Source organism: Ornithorhynchus anatinus, chromosome 7 (assembly GCF_004115215.2).
Source record: "Ornithorhynchus anatinus isolate Pmale09 chromosome 7, mOrnAna1.pri.v4, whole genome shotgun sequence".
Lineage (NCBI taxonomy): Eukaryota > Metazoa > Chordata > Mammalia > Monotremata > Ornithorhynchidae > Ornithorhynchus > Ornithorhynchus anatinus.
Window position 1 is genome coordinate 54857134 of NC_041734.1, and position 13296 is coordinate 54870429.

General features: G+C 52.0%; 1 protein-coding gene across 1 annotated transcript in view; it reads left to right on the forward strand.

Annotated features, from left to right (window-relative positions):
* The first annotated feature begins 6267 nt into the window (after positions 1–6267).
* NGF (nerve growth factor) overlaps positions 6268–13296 on the forward strand; it is a 65047-nt gene continuing 58018 nt past the window's right edge. The window contains 1 exon segment of the mRNA XM_039912781.1: positions 6268–6458. The gene's annotated coding sequence lies outside the window, so the exon portion shown is untranslated.

Below are 13296 nucleotides of genomic sequence, written 5' to 3' on the forward strand. Positions count from 1 at the left end.
CCAAATCCTTAAACAGCTATTATGTAGTCTTAGCGCCAATACCTTCAGACAAGTTTATACTTGATATTAATGATGAACTGAATATGTTCTATTGTCTGGAAATTCCTTTGTTGAACTGAAGATGATAAATCTCCTCATGTATAACATAGACTATGGTTCATTTGCAGAGCGTACCATTTATGGTATTTCCCGAGTCTTCTGCCTTCACCTTCAAGCCTCCATAGTTAACACTGCTCTGTCTTAATTGGTTGGTTGTGAAAAAGCAACACAATCCAGAAATGGAGAATCCTATGTTGAGAAAGAAAGGTGAAGTAGAGTCGAAAACTCACTGCAGAGAAATCATATCCCAATTCAATTAGTGCTGTCAACCTCCTGCCCCAGTCCTTCTTAGTTCATTTAGACTCCCAGTTTGCAAATTGCGTACAGGAGGAAATACGCAGCTTACTTTGATTCCGGGTTTGACTTTCTCCAGGTTGCTTTATTAAAAACTGTGTCTACATACCTGTGCTTTAAATGGGGATATTGGGACAAGGAGCTCAGGATTGGACTTTGTCTGGCTTGATTAGCTTATATCTACCCTAGCACTTGGAACGGTGCTTGGCACACAGTAAGCACTTGATGCATACCATCATTATTAATTATTATTGCTATTAAAAGCTTCAAAGAACCCCCAGTCAGAGTGGGGCCTTGGTCAGTCCCTACCCTACCCCCAACCTCCCTGGGGCGTTAGGGCCTCTGAGTGTCCTCTCTTCTCCCCAATTCCGCCTGCTTCTTGAGCTCCACGGTGATAAGGAGTGAAGAGAAGTTCTTTCAGCATGACTTTAGGGCCCTTTCCCCTCCAGCCTTAGGGGGCTCCCCAGTGGCTGCTGAGTGTAAATCCTTCTGATGACAACAGGGGCCCCTTAGGGGCCACAGGGTCAGGGTTAACTACCCCTTATACCCAGCGGTTAAAGCGACCCTGTAGCAGGATTGAGATCTTTCTCCATATGGTTCTAGCTGCATCTGTCTCTACTCCTGTTTAACTTCCCATCCTAGCCTCTTTACTTGTCTCTCCATGTCACTTCGTTCCTGTTTCCAAGTGATTCTGTCCCTTTCTTTCTTTAATTATGCCCCCGTCCCTGTTCCTCTGTCCTTTCTCCCCTCTTAGACACCACTCCTTTGTCCTCTTTTCTCCATGACCAGTTCTCTGCATTCCCTGTTTCTCTGTCTCCCTTTCTTCCTGTTCTCTGTTCTCTTTCTCCCTTCATTCTCCTGCTCTTCCTCTTTCTTCTCCCCTAAATTCCTCTTGTGCCTCCTAAACTATTCTCATCGCCTCCAATAACAGCAAAGTTCAGAGGAATTCAAGAGGAAGGCAAGTTCAGAGGAATTCAGGGAAAAATGAGGAAAAAAGTGTATGATTATCCAAGAACCTGGAGATGGGAAATGAAACTTCTATTCCCAACTCTTTTTCCTGTCTTACTCTGTGACTTTGAGGAGGGCACTTAACTACTCTGCATTCTTTTTTCAATTCAGGATGATGGAAGTGATCCCATTTATCAATCTCCCTCACATGAGGTTGATGAGGGTTCATTATGCCACATCTGCAGAACACTCTGATCTTTTTTTAAAAAATGGGTATTTGTTAAGCACTTACTAGGTGCCAGGCACTATACTAAGCACTGGGGTAGATACAAGACAATCAGATTGGAACCAACCCACATGGGACTCGCAGTCTTAATCCCCAATTTACAGATGAGGTAACTGAGGCAGAGAAGTTAAGTGACCTACCCAAGTTCACACAGCAGATAGAAAGAAATTCTGAGCTGTGCAGGAAGAAATTCTGTGACTGCATGTCTCCAAAGCATTCCCAGTTCCTGCTTCCCATCCACCCTCCAACTAATATTTCTTCCTCTCTGATATTCATTAATTTTTTTATGGCATTTGTTAGTGTTTACCTGGGCCAAGCACTGTACTAGATGCGGGGGTAGATACAAGATAATCAGGCTGAACACAGCCCAAGTCCCTCATGAGACTCTCAATTTAAGTAGGAGAGGGTAGGATTTAATCCCCATTTTACAGATGAATAAACAGAGGGACAGAGAAGTTAAGTGACTTGTCAAAGATCATACAGCAGATATGTGGCAAAACCAGGATAAGAACCCAGGTTCTTTGACTCTCAGGCCCATGGTCTTTCCATTAGGACATGCCCCTTCCTAAATCTGTCCACCTCTCCATTCTTCAAGCTGCAACTCTATATTAATAATAATAATTGTGGTATTTGTTGAGTGCTTACTCTGTGCCATGCACTCCACTAAGCACTGGAGTGGATACAAGCAAATCGGGTTGGACACAGTCCTTATCACACATGGGGCTCACAGTCTTAACTAACTTCATGCTGCATTACTACTGTAACTACTTTTTGGGTAATCCCCACCTCCCATCTCTCCCTACTCCAATCCATCTTACATACAGCAGGCTAGAATGAAATTCTCCTAATGTCATTTTAGATTTGTCCCTCCCCTACTCAGAAGACTGAATTGTTTCAATAAGTGAAAACTCTCAATGATGGGCTCTGTGGTCTTCCACCAATAACATGCCCTTTCCTGAATATCCTCATTTCCCACTGTGCTCATATCACTCTTCCCCAGAGCACACAATTTATCCCATCATTTCCCTCATTTCTTCTTTCTTTCTTTGTTTCTTTTTTCCTTTTTCTTTTTTCTTCCTTTCTCTCTTTTCTTCCTTTGTTCCTTTCTTTCTTCCTTTCTTTCTCTTCCTTCCCTTCCTTCTTTATTTCCTTCCTTTCTATCCTTTTTTTCTCTCCTTCTTTCTTTCCTCTCTCTCTTTCTGTCTCTCTTTGTCTCTCCCACATTCTCCCCTTCAAGAACAAGCAAGATCCTTTCCTTCCAAACACATTACTCAAGACTCACCTCCACCAAGAAGTGATCCCAGTCCAACACCTCCCTAGTCATTCCCATAACTCCAGCAATCCCTCTAGCAGTTGTGTTTATGTCCTTCAACTAGAGTTGCTTTAGTTGTTTATGTAATGTTTATATATTTGTTTCTGATGTGCTTGTATGTAATTCTAGACTGTAAATTTCTTGGGGCAGGGAACATATCTACCTACTTTGTCATACTGTACACTCCCAAAAGCTTAGTACAGTGCTCACAGTAAGTGTTCTATAAATAGGACTGAGTGATTTGCTTTCGTCTGTTCCTCCTTCAGTTTATAAACTTCTAGGTGGCCATCAGGCTGGAAGTCTCTTCCTTCTTTGTAACACCAGTTCTCCCCATATATTCCCCTTTCTCCCACTTTAGCGTCGAGATGCAGGCTGGAAGTCTGGGTAAAATGTGTTGCTGCGGAAAGGTTCTCTCTCTCTGTCTCCCTCTCTCCGTTTCTTTGTCTCTGTTTCTCTCTCCAATTAATGGTGCCCAGTGAAACAAGCTCCCACGTTGCTCTGACCACGCAGTGCAGGAGGCAAGTGTTAAAAGCATCAGCCTCGGATTCAGAGGACCTGGGTTCTAATCTGGGTTCTGCCAATTATGTGGCTTAGCGGAAAGAGCACGGGCTTGGGAGTCAGACGATGTGGGTTCTCTCTGGTCCGCCACCTGTCTGCTCTGTGATCTTGGGCAAGCCTCTTAACTTCTCTGTGCCTCAGTTACCTCTTCTGTAAAATGAGGATTAAGACTGTGAGCCCCACGTGGGACCACCTGCTGACCCTGTATCTACCCTAGCGCTTAGAACAGTGCTTGGTACATGGTAAGTGCTTAACAAATACCATCATTATTATTATCATTACTATTAATTGCTTGCTCTGAATGAACTTGAGCAAGTCACTCAACTTCTCTGTGCCCGAGTTTCCTCAACTGTAAAACGGGGATTAAATACCTGTTCTTCCTCCTACTTAGACTGTGAGTCCCATTCGGGATAGAGTCTTACCTAATTTACTTTTACCTACCCCGCGCTTACAATAGGGTTCGACACATAGTAAGTGCTTAACAAATTCCATAAGGTCAGTTCATCCAGGGCGAGAATCTAGGGTTTCTGCGCCGGCCAAGGGGTAAGGAGGCCTGCTCTGAACCCCACCAGTCCGGGGCCTGCCTGTCCTCCCCTTGTCTCAGCTTCTCGTTCCGTGCGTGGGTCCCGGGAGTGTGAAGCTCCAAGAGGCAGGACCCCTGAGGGACCCCGTGGGGAGGGGGTCGTCCGTGCAGGGAGGGAGGAGCGGGCCGGCCAGGCGATTGGGGGGGCAAGGAGGGGGCATGCAGGGAAGGGACTTGCAGGAGGGGTGTGAAGTAGGAGGATGTACAGGAGTGGGGTGCTGGGGGAGTGTGCTGGACAGAGTGCGGGCTGGGGGCGTGCAAGACTGGGGGAGCAGGAAGGGGGTGAGTGGGGAGGGTGTGCCCGAGAAGGGTGAGCTGGAGAGGACTGCGTGCAGGAGAAAGGTGAGGGGGCAGAGGTGATCTGGCAACTCAAGAAGTGGCCGCGGATGCCCCTCACCCCAGCGACGCTGCCCGGGGAGGCGCGGGATGGCAGGGGTCGTGGGACTGGAAAACGGGGAAGGGGGCGACCACCCAACGCTAGGGCCGCAGAGCAGAGGAGAGGGCCACCTCCTGGGATCCAGGTTCTCTCTCGCCCGCCTCTCAGGCTGGAACCCGAGAACCCCTAATTGGAAGCAGTGGGGCGAGGAGCAGGGCCGGGGTGGGGGAGACGAACGGCCTGGGGCGAGGGCACAGAGGGCATGACCGGGGGAGGGGGAGGGGGTGGAGGAGGAGGGTCGCAGGCCAGGGGATCGGGGAAGAAGGACTGGAGAGACAGAGGTAGGGGAATGCACGGGGGGTGGAGGAAAGTGTGGGGCAGGACCCGGGCGGAGGGTTGGGCAGGGGACAGGGCAGGGACAGAGGAATTGGGGGGCTAGTGGGCAGGGGGCGGGAGGAGAGGGGACCGAGCAAGAGCGGGAGGTGGGGAGAGGAGGACCGGCAGGACCGGACCGGACCGGACCGGTGGGGAAAGTTTAGAGACGGAGGAGCGCTCGAAGCCCTTTCGGAAGACCCTCCCGCCTCTGCCCAGGTCCTAGCCCAGTCCTCCAGCCGCAGGTCCCGCCCGCAGCGGGAGAGCTGCCACCTCATACCCCTTCCCGTTGTCTGTGCGGCTCCGGCACCCTAAAGGAGTGGACCCAGGGCAAGACTCGGGCCCCCTCTTCCTCCCGACTCTCGTAAACCCGCACTCCCTGCCCGGGGACCCCCGCAACCCGGCGGCCCGCCCGGGCCCGCAGGAAGATGTCCAAGCTTCGCAGGGCAGCAGGGCAGCAGGGCAGCAGGGCAGCAGGGCAGCAGGGCAGCAGGGCAGCAGGGCAGGGGCACGGGGGGGAAGGGGGTGCAGGAGGGCAGGGGAGCAGGAGGGCAGGGAAACAGGAAGATTTGGCAGAAGCGGGAGCACAGGGGAACAGGAGGATGAGCGGCGGTGGGCAGTGGAGCGGGAGGCAGCGGAGCAGAGGGCAGGGCAACAGGAGGGTAGGGGTGCAGGGGAGCAGGAGGGCAGGAAGGCAGGGGAACAGAGAAACAGGAAAACTTGGGAGTAGCAGGAGGGGAGGGAAGCAAGGAGGTCAGGGAAGCAGGAGAAGAGTTAAGCAGGGGAGCAGAAGGGCAGGGGAACAGGAGAGGAGTTGAGCAGGGGAGCAAGAGGGCAGGGAAGTAGAAGAGTTGACAACGGGAGCAGGAGGGCAGGAAAGTAGGGGAGCAGGAGGGCAGGGAAGCAGGGGAGTAGGAGGGGCAGGAAGACTTGGGAGCAGCAGGAGGGGAGGGAAGCAGGAGGGCAGGGGAGCAGGAGAGGAGTTGAGCAGGAGGGCAGGGGGGCAGGGGAGCAGGAGAGGAGTTGAGCAGGAGGGCAGGGGAGCAGGAGAACAGGAGAGAAGTTGAGCAGGAGGGCAGGGGAGCAGGGAAGCAGGAAGACTTGGGAGCAGCAGGAAGGTAGGGAATCAGGAGGTCGGGGAGCAGGAGAGGAGTTGAGCAGGGGAGCAGGAGGGCAGGAGAGCAGGGGAGCAGGGGAGCAGGAGAGGAGTTGAGCAGGAGGTCAGGGGAGCAGGAGAGGAGTTGAGCAGGGGAGCAGGAGGGCAGGGGCGTGAAGGCTGAGGCCGGGATCCTTCGGACGTGGCCGGGAGCAGGTGGTGGGGGGCGTCCGGGGCGTGTTGGCGCTGAGTGAGTCAGGGAGCGGGCCGGCAGGACGGGGAGGGGCTAGGACTGAGAGGCGGGCTGCGCATCCAGCCCTGGCAGAGCGCTGTGGGAGCCCGAGGGGGACGGACCGGTGAGTCAGTGCAGCGCTCCGGCCCCGGAGCACAGAGGCAGGGGCGGCAGCGGCGGCAGCGGCGGCAGGGTGGATGGCTCGGCTCGCCTCGGGGAGTGTTCACGGTCCTGGGCTCGGCCACCTCCCTGACCCCCTGGACACCCGCTGACCTCCTCTCGGACAGAGGCTCAGTCCCGCGGTGAGTGAGCGGGGAGCCTGCGGGGCCGGAGCGTCGGGGGGCTGGGGGACCTGGGGGTCAGAGGGTCAGGGGGCTGGGGGCCTGAGGGACCTGGGGGCCCGAGGGACCTGGGGGCCTGAGGGTCGGAGGGCTGAGGGGCTGGGGGGGGGGCTGGAGGGTCAGGGGGCTGGGGGACTGGGGGACCTAGGGGCCTGAGGGTCAGAGGGCTGGGAATCTGAGGGACCTAGGTTCCTGAGGGGCAGAGGGCTGGGGGGCTGGGGGACCTAGGGGCCTGAGGGTCAGAGGGCTGGGGGGCTGGGGGACCTAGGGGCCTGAGGGTCAGAGGGCTGGGGGGCTGGGGGACCTAGGGGCCTGAGGGTCAGAGGGCTGGGGGGCTAGGGGTCTGGGGGACCTAGGGGCCTGAGGGTCAGAGGGCTGGGGGTCTGAGGGACCTAGGGGCCTGAGGGTCAGAGGGCTGGGGGGCTGGAGGCTGAGGGACCTAGGGGCCTGAGAGTTGGAGGGCTGGGGGGCTGGAGGACTGGAGGGCCAGAAGGTCGGGGGCTGGGGGCCTGGGGGACCTAGGGGCCTGAGAGTCCAAGGGCTGGGGGGCCTGGGGGGCTGGAGGATAGGGGGGCTGGGGGCCTGGGGAACCTGGGGGCCGGAGGGCTGGACGGCCTGGGCGTCCTTGTGGACAGCGCTCCTCCCGGGGTCAGGTACTGGCCCGGGCCCACGAGCGGGCCCCCCCATCCGGGGCAGGGGAGCTGCCGGGCCAGGTCGGGGTGCGAAGGCGGAAAGGTGACAGGCAGAGTGAGTGAGCGAGAGAAGAAGCGAGGGGCAAAGTGTGTGCAAGTGTGACAGACAGAGAGGGTGAGGGTGAGGGTGTGGATGTGGGTGGGATTCGAGAGGGAGCAAGTGTGCGCTCTGGGAAGCATCCGGGCCAGCCTGCCCTTGTGGCTACAACTCGGGCCTGGGAGTCAAAAAGGTCACGGGTCCTAATCCAGGCCCCGACACGTTCTGCTGGGGGGTGAACTCGGGCAAATCGGGGCCTCGGTTCCCTCCTCTGCAAAATGCGGGTCGAGACTGTGAGCCCCACATGGGACAGGGATTGGGTCCAGCTTGATTGGCTTGTATCCACCGCAGCGCTTAGTACAGTGACTGCACATAGTAAGCGCTTAACGAATACCATTATTATGATTATGATTATGATTATGATTATGATTAATCTACGCCGCGCCGGACTCTGGCCGTGGGAAGGGGAGCCGGGAGCTCTGAGCCCCGTGGATCCGACAGGACCGGACGGGACCGGGGAACTTGCTCCTTGACGCGCGGCCCGAGTGCTGCTCAGGCAGAGGTGGCTGACCTGTTGCCAGCCCAGGTGGCCCCCTCGCCCTCCCCTCGCCCCCCGCTCGCCCTCCACCTGCCGGGTGCTGGAGAAGCGCTCTGCCTCGGCCGGCCGGGAAAACGGGCATCCGCCAACCGGTTCTGTTCCCTCCTTTCGACGACTCCTCCGATTTCTGCTCCTACCATCCTGATGAAAGTAGTTTTCCGCCCCAACTTTCGATTCTCCTGAGATTTAAGAGATTAAAAGAAAAAAAATCACAAAACAAAACAAAGAGCCTGCTTGCCGGGCTGGTTTTTCCAAGTTAGAAGTTGTAACCGTTTGGAAGTTAATTTGTGGGTGTTTCATGCATTAAAGCGTATTACAGACGAGGCCTTTCGGGTGCTTTAGGTATTAAGGAAAACCAAGTGAGTGTCCTTGATGCTGGCTCTAGTTTTCCCCGCCTCGGTCTCCGGCCTGGGATAATTTTCTTGGAAATAGTTCCGGTCTCAGTTGCTAAATCCCCTAGGTCTGACCCCGCAAGCCTCGGATCGGGCCAGCTCTGGGACTCAAGGCAACAGGGAGAAATTCGGCTTCTTCAAGGACCTCAGAAGGCACCGGGCTACTTGACGGTGCGAATTCTGAGCCCGACAAGCAACTTGCCCTGGAGGGTTGTTCCAGTTTCACAAGTGGTGAGGGAAAGAAAAAAGCCTTTACATTTTTTCACGAGTTTCTTTGGAGTCTTCCGATGGGATTTAACCCCAGAGTTTCAGGTGCATTCTTGGAACTTCAAATGAAAGTTAAGGAGGAGAAGGAGTCTGAATTTCTTCAGCAGCATCATTAACATCGCCAATAGTGGCAAAGCTCGATGTGAAAGTTTGCAGCTATAATTTAAGCCATTGATGGGGGCTGAATATTTGGCGATCTGGCTAGGGATTGGGGAGGTGGAAGCAGTCTGCCTTCAAGGGCAATGAACCCAGGCTGCAGCGTCCTGAATGATCAAGAGGTTGAGGGAATATTGGAGCCCTTGGAAGTTCCATCCTCTCTCCCCAAATAGACCCTTCTGTGCTCACTGTCTTCCTGGATCAGTTAGGGACTGGATGTGCCCATCAGCTAGTGGTCTTCAGTTGAATTCATCACAGTACATCTCCCCCAATCATCTCTTCCTGAAAAGCAGGGTCAGATCAGGAATCTTCCTCCCCTCCTTCTCCTGAACCTGATTAAAGGTCCCACTGCCCCAGCTGCCTCTGAAGACCTGTGTACGTTTGCTCTGTGCAGACATTCTACCCTAATGTGCTCAGTGTTCAGGGACGAGTCTAAAGAGTTCCCAAAGTCTAAGAACTCTGCTCCTTCCCCCTCTCCCTCCACTCTAGCTCATTCCTGCTGCTAGAGATCCTGGGATGGTATGTGAGGTAGGGGTTTCAGGGGAGGGGAAAGGAGCGGAGGAGAGTCGATGCTCAGACAACAGAGGCCAGGGCAGGCCCAGGCTACAAATAACATAATCGATCAACCAATCAATAGATCTCATTTATTGAGCGCTTACTATGTGCAGAGCACTATTCTAAAGCTCTTGGGAGAGGACAATATTAGCACTCAGTAGAGTGTTCTGCACACAATAAGTACTCAGTAATTCCACTGCTCGTTTTCTCATCATCCCTGAGGTGTCCCTGGCATGGAAAGCCCAGGGCTAGCAGGCTGTGTTCCATCTATATGGATCAGGCCTGTTGCTGTGCCCTGTTCCAGGGAGAAATGTGGAAGCAGCCCCAGCGTGCCCCCCTCAGAAGGAACACACATGGGACCTACAGGAGTTGCTGTTCCTCTGGTAGTAGAGTAGTAGTTGTAATAAAAGTACTTATTAGGCACTTTTTGTGCTCAGGCCACTGTACTAAGTTCTGGGAAATAAAATACCCAGTTGAAAAATAAGATGGGGAAGGAATTGACCACAGACACAGTCAGAAAAATGAAATTATGTAAGTATGAAACTACATTATGACAACATTAAAAAAAAAGTCCAACAAATCAGTAGAAGCAGTGTGATCAAGTGGTTAGAGCATGGGCCTGGGAGTTGGAAGATCATGGGTTCTAATCCCAGCTCTGCCACTTGTCTACTGTGTGACCTTGGACAAGCCACTTCATTTCTCTGTGCCTCTGTTCCCTCATCTGTATAATGGGGATTGAGACTGTGAAACTCATGTAGGATAGAGCCTGTGTCAACCTGATTTGCTTGTATCCACCCCAGTGCTTAGGACAATGCCTAGCACACAATAAGACCTTAACAAATACCAAAGTTATTGTTATTATTACTATTACCTGGGTTCTAATCCCAGCTCCACTGTTTGTCTGCTGTGTGACCTTCGGCAAGTCACTTAACCTCTTCTGTGCCTCAGTTACCTCATCTGAAAAATGGAGATTAAGACTGTGAGCCTCATGTGGGACATGGACTGTGTCCAACCTGATTAGCTTGTACCTACCCCAGTGTTTAGTGCAATGCCTGGCACATAGTAAGCCCTTAACAAATACCATAAAACAAACAAACAAAAATCTGGTGACGAAGGAGTCCTGTAGAAGTCTCAGGATGCTACTTCTCCAGTCGTCAAAAGTACAGTTACGGCCAAGGCTTCCCAAAGTTCTGTAATTTGTAGCGGTTGCATGCAGCATGTTTAATTCCCCAGTGGCCGCATATGTGCGGGACATGGCTTGTCAGGATGGGAAGGTGGCAGGGGGTCCCGATGGTTTTGCTAGGCAGTCCAGAGGAAAGAGAGGTCAAAGAGTGTGATGCCGCAACTTAGATCTCCAGGTTCCCACATGTGCAGGGCATACTGAGAGGAAGGGCCCTGAATGTTGGGATGGAGGAAGACCTTCAAGAGAGAGACTCCCTAGCCATGTCTAAGGAAAGACTCTTTCCCAAACACAGAGCACATGAGGGCAGAATGCGCTCTTCCCCCACTTGCACAGAGCAAACGTATATAGCTTCAGAGGCAGCTGGGGCAATGGGGCCTTCAATTAATCAATCAATCAATGGTATTTATTGAGCACTTACTTATGTGCAGGCCACTGTACTGAGTGCTCAGGAGAGTACAATACCACAGAATTAGCAGATACTTTCCTACCCGTATTGAGCTTACAGTCTAGAGGGGGAGACAGATATTAGAATGAATAAATAATTTATAATGTGTAATTTAAAACCATGTACATAAGTGCTGTGGGGCTGGGGGTGGGGTGATTATTAAATGTCCAAAGGCCATAGATTCAAATGCCTTGACCAATAACCATCTTCTGAGTATAAGCACAATGGGTTGGGAACATATACTTTCATTCCCATCACTCCCTTTAACCTCCTCTTGTCCCATGTCACTTTCCCAAGACTGTGAGCCTGCTGTGGGCAGGAATTGTCTCTATCTGTTGCTGAATTGTTCTGCCCAAGCGATTAGTGCAGTGGTCTGCACACAGCAAGTGCTGAATAAATACAATTGAATGAATGAACCACCTGCACCACCCATCCCATCAAACCCCTTAACTGATGATGATGATGATGGTAGTTATTAAGCGCTTACAATGTGACAGGCAAATTGAGTTGGACACAGACCCTGTCCCACGTGTGGCTCACAGTCTCAATCCCCATTTTACAGATGAGGTAACTGAGGCACAGATAAGTGAAGTGACTTGCCCAAGGTAATAGAGCAGACAAGTGGCAGAGGCAGAATTAGAGACCATGACCTTCTGACTCCCAGGCCCATGCTCTACTATACCATGCTGCTTCTCTAAACTGCTGCATCCCTCTTCAACTCCCAGATCACACCCCTCCCCCAGTGCTTAGGACCATTTCCTCACACATGAAAAGGCCCACTGTTTGTCTTTCAGGCACGATCATTACAACGCCTCTTGGGGGTTCTAGATCCCCAGATTCCCCTTTAGCTCTGGAATACAAAGGGACTAGAAAAGGCATTACACCTCATTCATAGAGTCTGCAGTTCACTGCTACTCACTTTCAGATACCCCCCTCAAGGCTTCCATAATCATCTCCAGCTCCACTGGTTTGGGAAGTTGGGTTCACAGAAAGTTGGCTTTGGTGACAGTATGCTTCCCTGTGGCTGCCCGTGGGTCTCCTGTCATTCGCTTGGAAAAGGCAGACCAGGCCAGACCCCTCAGAGTTGACCTCAAAGAACCAGGCATGGGGACTCTGCCTAGCTCTGTTAATAAGCTGCCCAGTTTCCTATGTAGTGGAATTAACATGTGCGGACTTAAGCTGTCTCACGGGAAAATACTCCATCCAAATTTGTTACCACATTGATTGAAGCGCTTATCATATCCCACTTGGTCTACTGCATCAGCCTCCTTGCTGACCTCCCTGCCTCCTGTCTTTTCCCTCTCCAGTCCATATTTCACTCAGCTGCCTGCATCATTTATCTAAAAAATGTTCAGTCAACATCTCCCTATTCCTCAAAAACCTCCAAAGGCTGCTCACCATCTCCATATCAAAGGAAAACTTCTTACTATCAGCTTTAAGGCACTCAATCAGCTTTTTCCCTCCTACCTTACCTCACTGATATCTTACTAAAACCCAGTGGGCACATTTTGCTCCTCTAATACCAACCTACTCACTGTCCCTCTATTTCACCTGTCTCACCCCGTCACCTGTCTTACCCCTTTTCCATATCCTCCCTCTAGCCTGGAAGTCCCTCCTCATCCATATACATACCAGCCCACTGCTCTCCCCATCTTCAAAGCCCTACAAAATCTTATCTCCTCCAGGAAGCTTTCTCTGACTAAGCTCTCATCTCCCCATCCTACATTCTCTCTCTTTTCTGTGTCATCTATGCTCTTGGGTCTAGACACTCACCCAACTCCCGACCCCACAGGTCTAGACACTCACCCAACTCCCGACCCCACAGCACTTATGAATCTATGCCATTTCCTCTAGCTGTAACTTATTTTAAAGCCTGTCACCCCCTCTAGACTTTAAGATACTTGTGGGCTGGGATCATGTCTACCAACTCTATTGAATTGTTCACTCTCAAGAGCTTATTACAGTGCAAAACAGTAAGTGCTTAATAAATACCACTGATTAATTGATTGACACTGGTCATATGAGCTGAAGGCCTGGCCGGGTAGGATCTGGGTAGTCCTATATGCCTCCCACTCACAGATCAGGGAATCAGAGGAACTGGATTTTAGTCCTGCCTGCTCTGTGACCTTGGGCAAATCATTTAACTTCTCTGTGCCTCAGGTTCCTCATCTGGAAAATGTGAATGAATTGCCTGTTCTCTTCCCCCCTCAAGCTGTGAGCCCTTTGTGGGACATGGGCTGGGTCTGATCTGACTGAATCTGTCCCAGTGCTTAGTCGAGTGCCTAGTGCAGAGCAAGCACTTAATAAAACTGCAATTAGTTTTACTGTTTTCAATATTAATATTGATGCTATAGATATTAATAAATCTATACCTCTACCTTCCCCACTATGAAGAGGCCCTCTGTCTGACAATATATAATGAGAATGGGGGAAAGGGCAGAATCTCTTCCATCGTCTCTAACGAAAGGATTCAA